This window comes from Fukomys damarensis, unplaced genomic scaffold (genome assembly GCF_012274545.1).
Source record: "Fukomys damarensis isolate Sample0158 unplaced genomic scaffold, DMR_v1.0_HiC HiC_scaffold_17, whole genome shotgun sequence".
Taxonomy (NCBI): domain Eukaryota; kingdom Metazoa; phylum Chordata; class Mammalia; order Rodentia; family Bathyergidae; genus Fukomys; species Fukomys damarensis.
The window spans coordinates 51,189,864-51,199,942 of record NW_022900929.1 but is presented as its reverse complement, the minus strand read 5'-3'; positions in this window follow the sequence as shown (position 1 = coordinate 51,199,942).

Sequence of the window (10,079 nt, the reverse complement as noted above, 5' to 3'; positions counted from 1 at the left end):
CCCCCCCCCCCCCCCGTTCTCAAAACTCCTGGTCGGGCCAGTCCTTAGACCAACTCTGCAGAGGCATAGGTTCCCATGAAGGGTAGTTTTCTGAGCTCCGAACTTTGATCATCTTTAAAGAAATGACAATTTTTGAAATTCACAAGATTTTTATGTACCTGTATATGAGAATGTGAAATAAAATCTGAGTTTTAAATTTAAAAAATTGTTTGTTGGGTATACATTCAATTCGTTTCTAATGGGGCTTCATAGATAAGCATAACTTTTGCTTAAGTAGACTCAATTTTATTTTAAACTTGATGATATTTAGTATCTTTCCACCCTTAAGACCTTTTCTGAGAAACCAACTGGACTGTTTTCCAGGGAGGTGCCACGAGACCCATGTGACACGCTCCTGTCTTCCTCGCCTGTCTCCCAGAATCCTCATTACATTCCCCTCATTCCCATTTTCAGATTGACTTCATGAGCACTAGACTGTGTCATTAGATATGACTCATCAATTGTGGCATAATCATATCAATTCCAGCCCAATGTCTTCTGTCCTCATTTAAATATAAATTTCACTTTATTGCCAGGCTATCAAATATGTTTTATTCACTAAGTCTTATAATAAAAGGTGAAATCACACAATCTGCATTCAGCAGTAAGATTTATTTTAAGAAAAGGCTTTAGGGTTGTAACCTTCAAATTATAGAATGTAGTTTTCTAAAATGCTTCTTTGTTCTTAAAAAATCTAATAAATATGACACCATATATATATGCTCATGATAATAATCCAAGAAAATACTTTAAAAAGTCATAAGTTGTTAAACATCCAGCTGTTTTTGTTCCTTAACCAACTTCCCAGACAACAACCTTCCTGATGATTCTCTTAGTCAATATTGTCCAAATACCAGCCTCCTGAAAGTAAAAGAGAAACTAACCCCTTGAACAAAAACGTGTAATATATTTAATATTGTAAAGGGAATATCTTGATGTTCAATGACCTATAAGCAAAAGTAGTCAAACTGCTTCACATAGCTTTGTTTCGAGCTCTCTTTTATTTTTATTCATTTATATTCTACCACTTGAGTTTATATTACATATTCATCTTTTTATTATTATTATTTTATTAAAATCGCTTCCACTGTTATAATTTAAATCTGACATTCAATTTCCTAGGGGTTCTGTGGGATGCACATAAAGAATACATCTGTGTTTCATAATATTAGTTACCATTCATGCTTGCACAACTGGCCAAAATAAAAGCGAAACCTGAACTTCTCCAATCTCACCCTATATTTATCTTAAAATTTCACTCATGCAGTCTCTACCTCATTGACAGATTTAAGTTTATATGTAAACATTTTGTCTTTTTAAAAGATAAAAGTACAATTAAATTGTAATATTGTTTTGTTAAAATTCTATATTAACATTTTTCAATACATTTTCGCTAAAATATCTGTGATATCATAGACATATATCGGATACCTTTTTCAACATAAATAAGTTGAAATAAGGAAATTAAAATAAGTGGAAATTACAGAGAATAATTCCCTTTTTTTGAGTGAGAAAATATGTCTTTGCAATGTCAATCAATGCAACTTCATTTCTGTCTCACATGATTCTATAAGGTTTCTAAAAGTATCATTTAGGAAAGATGTCTTAATTTACTGAAAAATTTACCAACTTCCATGTTCTTTCTGGTCAATTTCATTTAGTAGATGGCAAATTTATATTGCAAAACAAAATATCTTTTCAGAAAGTAGGACATTGATTTCTAAGTTTTTATTCACATACACTTTAGGGAAATTTCATATTCTATCTCTCCATGAAATTTTGGAGAGGGTACTTGGTCTCTCTCTCTCTCTCTCTCTCTCTCTCTCTTTCTCTCTCACATTTGTCTTTCACCTTGCCTACATATTGTCCTATTAAGAAACTGCTTTTACTGATCCTTCTAGGGATTGACATGTGGAAGCAAATGTGGTAAATTTCTTTCTCGACTGACATTGAGTGATAGATACATTTATTCTCCAACTGTTGCTTCTTTTTAAATCTCTCATTTTCTAAAAGTCCATTTTGCACAGTTGAATCCCACCAAGTATCTTAAAATATATAAAGGCTTTAAGCCAGCTCACCTCTACAAACGCTCATCTGGATGATACCTGATCCAGGCTGAAAGTAATTCATTCTTACTTCTAAAAGTCGAATCAGAGCTACTAAATTTTCAGCTCATCTTTTATTCAAAACAAAAACAAAAACCTTAGAACTTTCCTTTCATCTATAGTCTCTTTCTCAACTTCCCCTGATACATTTTTATTGGCTTAGTATTACACTCTATCAAATAAAGGAGAGTCAGTGATAGCCCAGAGATGTTCAGGGTATGGCCTTGGATCCCCTTGTGTTTGAACCATGCTTTGGTTTGGCCAAGAGTTGAGTGAATGGCTCAAGGGTCATGTTCTGGAATGTTGGCCACCAGTGTGATGGTGTGGAAGTTGTAAAGCAATGAAGAGGAGGGAAAAATGGAAAGTGGTTAGGTTCCTGAATTTGCCACCCTCAGAGTAGACTAATATAGTCTTCACCGGATACCAGCTATCAGGCATGACTTCTGAATTCCTCTCACTTCCTGTCTTGCCTTGTGATCTTTCCCTCTCACATTGTCCTCTTACCATGATGCTTTTCGCCATTCCACCATGGTGTGATGCAGCCAAAAGGCCTACATGAGTACAGAGAAGATATTGACATAATGATCTTGAACCTCCAGAATTGGGAGCTAAATAAACCTCTTTTTTTCCCCACTGCATATATTTTGATTAACAATAGAAAATGAATCAATACAACTTTATGTCTCCCTGAAGCCAAAGATCTCTGGGCCTGTATTGGGGAAACAAGTGGCAAAACAGAAAATTATATGAAGGGAGGTAATTATATGAACTTGTCTCCTGACACATTTTCCCAATAGTTTGCTTGTAAAATACACATTCAAAGATAAAATATCAAACATTTCAAGACAGCAACATTCTTAAGCCTCAAACATGAGACTTTGTTCTGAGTGTGGAGTTCCATCCAACTGTACCAGTCACAATCCCATCAATATCTCCAGTAATATCTGATTCCAATGCAAAGTAGCTCTTTATGATCCCTCAACACAGTTCATCATCCAGTAGCTTTTGCTTTTATAGTTCCTGGAAGGGAATTAAACATCACATTCCTGTGTCACGCTCTTCAGTGTACATCAGGATTTTCAAATATTCCTCCTCTTTAGGTTAAAGTGTTTTGGACACAGCTGACTCAGTGTGAAAATCCTAGCATAACTTTATCACTTTTCCTTATAAAATCCTCACTTCATTGTGTTGTAAAAACCACACATGGTGGTTCTTTTTTTTTATTATTTTCCAATCCTGGGTTGACAAAGAGGTACATTTTTCAGAATCACTTTACCTGTATTATGCAATGAAGAAAATTTCATGTAAGTGGGAAGTGCAAAGTGACACAGTGACCATCCTGCTCTGAAGATGGTTACTGTCAAGTGCAGTGCAAGATTCATGCAGAAGTTCCTGCCAAGATTAAGGCTTGCCCTCATTCTGCTCCACTCCTTGAACAGCTTATTTATCAATTGCTAAGTTTTTCAAGGAATGGTGACGACCCCCAGTGCAAGGTTAGATCTCTGTTGTGAATTCATAAAGACCAAAGACCTGCCAAAGACCATGACCAAAAAAATCCCTTCTTCATAATGAGACTTTTTCGATTTTTCATACTGACTTGTTAGCGAAGCCTCCTCTGATCCTCCAATTTCCATTTGAGAGCTTCAGTTTCCTAACTACTTCCACAACTGTGCACATACATTTCCTCTCATATGTGTGTCCCTTATCTCACAACGCTCTATTAGTAATACTTTTCTGCTTGATTCCCATCTAATATTTGATACATGTATTTTGAGTTATTTCACTCTTTGCCAACCACAAAATCTACATCTTTAATGCATTTTGATATATATCTTACGATTTTCATCAAAATTTCATTCCTATCATTTAATTATATTGGCACTAAGTCTTGCTGTGTCATTTAATTAATACTAAAGTCAAAATATTGCTTCTCAGGATATCAATATGAAAAGGACTAAAGAAGATCCATAGAAACTTTAGATGCTCGAATTTACTAGTCTAATTAGGTCAGTTCAATTTCCGGCTTCTTACAAAGAGCTGGTTGGTATGAAAAGAAGAAGTTCGATTCTCATTACCTTTAATTTGTCACATTTGTGTATTGTATTTTTAATTCCAAGATATGGGAGCTTCATGTGTATTACCAGCCTTGCCATACCTCCTATCATAGACTGTATGTAGATTTAGTACTCATAGGGAAACAATTATACAATCTTATGTTATTTATGTTCTGATATTGGTTTTATTTATTTATTTATTTAATGATCCATGAAAGATTGTTCTCTTGAAGTTAGAGGACCAGAAGACTTTGTACAAGGTTCAGTGTATCTCCTTCAGAAGATCAGCTATTGAAGTAATTTCACTTCTTAAATAGTGATGTGCACTTATTGCCCTCTCATAGTTGTATCCATTCCTGGGACATCAGTTTACTGTTTTTTCCTCACTCTGTAGCCCTTTATTCTCTGTCTGTCTGTCTGTCTGTCTGTCTCTCTCTCTCTCTCTCCCTCTTTGTTTCTAATTGTTTCCTTTAATTTTACTATAACTATGCACACTCAGGGATATACAGAATTGGCCCAGCTGAAGTCCAGTATTTCCTGCGCCATGGCTTCTCTTTTCAGAATAACTTTCTTGTCCCTGTTTCCCCTTGGAAGTATGAGTAGATAAATAATGTCATATCTTCCTTAGATTTTAGACATCTCTCTGGTCCTGGTACATTCTTTTTATCAGGTTTCCAGATATTGCTTCAGCTATTGCAATAAAGGCTCATTAAGATTATCTCTTTCTCCTTGTCTGAATTTTGGTAAATTGTGTCATTCAAAAACTTGGTTCATTTGATCTAGATTGTCAAATTTGTAGGCACAGAATTGTTACAAATATTCTTTTACTTTCCTTTCAATATCATTTGCATTAGTAATGACATAATCTTCTTCCTTCCTTTTTTTTTCTTTTGTTTTTTTGACGAGAAGCTCTATATGTAGTTCAGAATGGACTGACCTTGAACTCACTATGTAGCCCAGGCCTCAGCCTTTTGAGTGCTGAGATTATAGGAGGGTGCTGGGACGACCCAGATTGTTTTGGATTTTTAGCATAACATGCTCAAGTTTTATTAAGTTTGTTGATCCTTCCAGGAACCAATCTTTTGTTTATTTGATTTATTTTCTCTTTTTCAAGGCTTCCATTTCATTGATTTCTTTTCAAGTAAGGCTTTGAAAGAGGCAATCATGGTGACACATGGTTGCAAGCCACAGCTACTTGGGAAATTGTGTCAGACAGTGAATCTAAGGCTGGCCGAAACGAGATATGAAAAATCTGTTTAAAAAAATTAACAATAACAAAAAAGAATGAAGAAAACAAGACAATTTACGTGAACAAATTATTTTGAAACATAATTATTAAGTATTTTAAAATAAGTTTTTTAGATTATAGCAAAATTTTAATGTGTTAAGCCAGTGTATTTGAGTTATAAACTAATTAAAATTAAATTTTATTTGTTAAAGATATTAGTATTATTTCTTAATTCAAAGAAATCCAGTAAATAAATCCAGTCAAAGATTATGAAAACATTGAGATATTAGAAGACTAGTATAAATTGTAAAACATGACAGTCAATGAGATCAAATTATTCTGTCATAAATTATTCTCCCCTAAATTATTTTCTCATAAAGAATATTAAAGTAAATAAACTGCAAAATTCAGAGACATAAAGAAAGGAAGAAATAGTGAATGCTCATACACAGATCATAACACAGATAACTACACAGGTAACTACAAATCCTGCAGGATTAAGAAATTAATAACTTAAAAGTTACTTTATGCCAGTACATTTGACAAATTAAATAGAAAAATGTTTTTGAAAAATAACACGAAAATGGACATCAGAAGACATGAAAATTGGGTTAGTCCTGTAACTACTTCTATAAATAATTCATAAGTATCTTTATACATATATAAACACAAGAATTGTAGATCCAAATGTTTCACTAAAGAAGCCTTCAAAATATTTTTAAAGCTAACCTTATGCATGTGTATTTCCAGAGATATATTATCAATTGTATGAAACTATCATAATTTTAGCCTCAAAATCTCTGGAGGACACCACCAGAAAAGATAATTACAGACCAGTATCTCTTATGAATCTGTGGAAAGCAGACCTTAGGATCAGCAAAGTTAAAAGGGAAGGAAAGGAAAGGGAAGTAAAAATGATTAAGGTGTATGTGTCTTCTATTCTGAGTAATTACTTTGAAGATAAAGATATGCAGTGTTTGCCTATTATTATTTTCTCATTATTCTATTTTGAAAGTTTGCTTTATTTATTTATTTATTTATTTATTTATTTTTATTTATTTATGTATTTTTTTGGTACCGGGGATTGAACTCTGGTACTTGCGCTTGTAAGGCAGGCCTCTGAACTGCTGAGCTAAATCCCTGGCCCTGTTTTGTGTTCTCATAACATAAATAACATTAAAAATGACGTGTAGGTATCAGTCTCCCACAATGAATATAATTATTTTTTATCACAACACACTAATTAAAAGAATGATGACAGAATACAAAAAAACTATATTTTACACGTTCAACCTAGTAATGTTGAAACAGTAGTGATTTCGCTACAGTAAGGCATGCATTTTTAATATTCAAAATTTAAAACTACAACTTGTTACTTTCACAGTATAAAGAAAAATCATGATATTCTTTAAAATTAAGAAACAATAAAATCCACAGTATATTAATGATATATACTCTTGGCAAACTCAGAATGGGAAGAAAATAGGCTTAAATTATTGCCAGCTATCTCCAAAATGGCTATAGCAAACATCACTTGTAACGATGAAATATTTGACATTTTCATCCTGATATCGCGAAAGAGAAAACTATATAAATTTTAATCGACTCTCCTCATCATTGTAACAATGTAGCCTGTAAAACTGACAAAGAGGAAAAAGACACATAGTTTGAAAGGGGTAAATGAAACAATTTTTGCAAAAAATTTAAATGCAGTACTTACAAAATAAAGCATTATATGAATACATGAAGAAACATGTGACTCTAAGATAATGTAAGAAATCAATGGTATTTCCTCCTTACAGTTTTACTAACAATTTTTTAATGATGTCTCAAATAATACCCAAAACACCAACTGTGCAAGATCTAATCTAATTATCACAGAAGACTATGAGAAAATTATTGGAATCATAACATAAATTTTCTGGAAATGTTTGGAGGGAAGTATCTTGGTAGGGACTTGATGAGTATTATGAGTTGCTATTGTTTTAGTTTTTTTGTGGTATTCATTGAATCATTTATTATAATGTCATTTATTATTTTTATTCTATTCTTATATTTATAAGAAACCAGTAAAATATTATTAATGAAGAATAAATATTCATAAGACATTTATGATATCATCTGATACTTCTTGATAAACTGTCAATATTTGACTTTATTATCTGAACATTTTCTCTAAAGAAAGTTTCAGTAAACATTTTGAGTGCCAAACTACTTGAGGCAGAGTGTGCTTAGGAATATTTTAATAATAATCTCAAAGATCAGTAGCAATTTTAATAAAATATAGCACATCAGAGGTATTTTCCTGCAACACATTAATAAAATCTCATCTTTTTGCAACCAGATTTCAGTTAAGGATTGATATAAAATTTTAGTCCTCTTTACATGATCCGCTCTTATTCTTTTATAGTTGTTACATTTTATTCTGGCTTAACCTAATTGGCATATAGACAGGATGCATATTCTTTTGAAGAGCACATGGTATATTTTAGACAATAAAATGATCTTCTGCTCGCCATATAGGGGGTCTCAGTAACTTTCAAGTTATTTAAATCATTCAGATTATGTCCTCTGGCCAATATTCCTAAGGGAAAGTATTATATTTTGTGTGTTTCAAATTCTGCGGTATGCACGTGTATCAATTCTGTTATATTTTTTAAAATGTCAGAGTATTAAATTGGACTAGCTCTTCCTTTCTGTCTGCCTTGCTCCATACCCATCTAGTTTTGCTTTTGTTTGTTATTATTCATCCTGCTGCTTGATTTTTGCTGTGAGCCTTTTGCTTTCTCATATTTAAAAATCTACTTGATTCTAAAATATTAATTGAAACTGAACTATGGTAGTTAATTTGTAATAGTTAAATCCATCCCTCATTTTTCCAATTTTAGAAAGTTAAACATTTTTTAAAGTTATTAAGATAATTACATTTCCTCTGGTATTAGTTTTATTTACTATGACAGGGAATATGAAGAAAAAAACTAAACAGAAGAATAAAATTTGTAACTCAGGAATCAAATACCAAGGTTTTAAAAATAAAGTGGCTGTAGATATATAGAAAATCATGACACTTAATCATGCCAATGCTAATTTTTTAAATGTAGGTATGAAATATGTAGAAGTTATAAAATGATAAAAAGATAGAAAATTAAGAGAATATTGATGGAAATTGATGTTTGATCCTGGATTTCTGAAACAAAGGGGATATGATATAGCAGAGTGGGAGATCGAAGCAATAGGAGATTTATGGGTGGATGAATAGATGGATAAATAGATGACTTATAGATAGTGAGGGGATTTGTTAGGAGAATTATTCCACGTTAATATAAAGGCTGAGTAGTTGCCCACCAGGACACCTGCAAGTTGGAGAAGCAGGGAATTCCCGGACTGAAGGCCTTGGAACCAGTGAAATCCACTGGAAAAGTGCAGTCCCAGTCTCATGCTTGAAAACTAGCTAAAGGTGGGATTCAGTGGAGGTGTAGGTACAAATCTTGGAGTCCAAATGTGGGAGATTCTGGCATTCTGATGGCACAGAGAGATTTGCTGTTCTCCTTTTCGTTCTATCTGTATTCCCAGCACGCTGGACAGTGCCCACTCACACAGAAGACAGAAATGTTCAATTAGCAGAGATATGAGTGGAATAAGTTCCCTGCATATTCTCTAAGAATTCGAGATATATATATCTAAAAATGTTACCCTATTGTGATTATAAAGGACCACTCATATTTATTCCTATATCATCTGGGTTCCTTACTATAGTTTGGTATTTCACTCAGATTTGAGCCTGCTGGGAATAAAATTTATTGGAAAGAACTGAAGGAAGTCAATAACTTGTAGTTGCCTTTAGAAATACTGAAAAAGAGGAAAGTTCTCTATTTGAATTATATGTGATGCCAAATATTGATCATAGTCTTAAACTGCACAAGTCTGAATATTTAAACCTTTATATAGTGATTTTTTTTTCAATTGGTCCTAGGTTTTACGAAATACCATTGAAAACTGAGATAAACAAATACTTAGGTTAAGACAACAGCAGCAACCAGTTCTTCTGCAGCATACCGTTTTACTATTCTATTTGAAAAACACTGTGGTTTCAACAAAGGGAGGTGTATGACAAAAATATTCCAGTTCTATGCAATATCAATAAAGAAACTTAGTAAAGAACAAATACCTTGGAAAAAAGCTAAAAGAAATTATTTTCCCTTTTCTTTCATTCTTGCTTTCTACTAGCTGATTTATAGGTTTCTCTTTCACTACCTATCCATCTGTTCATTAATTATAGAAATTCTCCACATGCATTTCCATTATCCCAACTGTTACAGAGCAATCTCATTAACATTCTTTTGGAACTGATTCTTCTCCTTGTGAATTTTTCTCTGAAGCTTGTACTTAAATGGCTATTTGCTCCTGTCAAGGTTCTGGAGACAAGTGACATATCAGGGGAGAAAACTGAAAAATACAATACTCTTCCTGCATTGGATGCTCTATTTTCTTCAGTAGAGATGACCAGAAAATTTTAGTCTACTTTTAAGTGGTCTAGAATATCACCACCCTGGATGAAAACCATGTACCTGAAGTGTCATCACCCTGTGTGTTTACATAGATTGTGTATGTAGGTGTGTGTGTGTGTGTGTGTGTGTGTGTGTGTGTGTGTGT